General features: G+C 38.6%; 1 protein-coding gene across 3 annotated transcripts in view; it reads left to right on the top strand.

Moving 5' to 3' along the window:
* KCTD16 (potassium channel tetramerization domain containing 16) overlaps window positions 1-1,257 on the top strand; it is a 241,898-nt gene that overhangs the window by 110,713 nt on the left and 129,928 nt on the right. The window lies entirely within an intron of this gene.

The following is a 1,257-nucleotide window of genomic DNA, read 5'->3' as shown; positions in this document are numbered from 1 at the left end:
GTGACTTTGCCAACAGGTCAGTCTGAGGCTTAACCCTATATCAGTTTCCCACATCTCACCCTTTTTTTATTATTAAGCTACTATAATGAAAATAAAACTTAAACATCAAGAACAAAACTCTGGCTATTAAAGCAATAACAAAACAATGCCAGTCCGTAACCCAAAACATTTTAAAACTTAAACATAACATTTCAAGAACAAAAAATGTTTAAATCCCAATTTCAATGTCCAATAGTTCTGAGTCCTAGTTTCAATGTCCGACAGTTCCTTATGTGTACATGTCAGCAATGATATTTCAGTTCTGGATGGTGGACAAATGGTGGCAATGTAGGTCCGTCCCTCTCTGGTTTGATCCTGGGCAACCTGCAGCGACGCACAGCTGCTGACTGCTAGCATGGCAAAGCGTCATCATCATCTTCCATCTCTGGATTGTTTTTTCTCTTGTCCTCATGGCTGGAGCATTCCTGATAATTCCTCTCTGTTGCAGGAATCCACATGGTCTTGGAGTTGTTTTCTGAAAATATACAAACATATTCTCGACCAAAGGTTAATAAAGGAAAATTTTACTTGGGGTCCTTTTTATATTCGCCCAAATGATTTTCCTTTGGCTTATTTTGATACCACGTATGTTTTTCATGGGTGTCTTGCTGTTAGCATTACAAATGAAAAAAATTTTTCTAGATGTAAATTAGTTACAGGATATTTTTCCTTACATGGTATTTTTCCACTATCCCCCCTTTTTTGATTTAATTATTAGGAGGATTTTTGGAAAATTTATAATGCAGTCTAGATAACTTTAAATTTTTAATTTTTTTTGCACAAAAATATGGCTGCTTTAAGTTCATTGCATGTTAAGCAATTTTACCATGAAATGAAAATTTTGGTTAATACTACTTATTTCAATTAAACTCGTTAATGTCAAATTTAATACTCTAACAACAATCTTAGTTTACACTGTAAATATTAATGGAAAGGATTATTTTGCATCCTTGAGAAGGCCCTGAGCATTCCTGGTTTTAAGCTGGATATAGATATAGGGTAGCTGCTGTCAGCCAATTCTCTGTTTTCTGGGTACCGAACTCAGCTGGGCCAAGTCTCTTTCTGTTATCTGGGTCCCGATCTGAGCTGGGCATGGGAAGCGGGAAGCAGCCATGGGGGCAGGAGACCTCCCTCAGAAGGGGCGAGTGTTCGAGCCCTGCATAGTTGGGGGGGTGAGGATCTGTGCCCCACCTCTGTTGACCCCCAAGTTCTCTCCTG

Source organism: Myotis brandtii, unplaced genomic scaffold (assembly GCF_000412655.1).
Source record: "Myotis brandtii unplaced genomic scaffold, ASM41265v1 scaffold95, whole genome shotgun sequence".
Lineage (NCBI taxonomy): Eukaryota > Metazoa > Chordata > Mammalia > Chiroptera > Vespertilionidae > Myotis > Myotis brandtii.
Note: the sequence above shows the minus strand (reverse complement) of the source record. Positions and strands in the feature narration are given on the sequence as shown.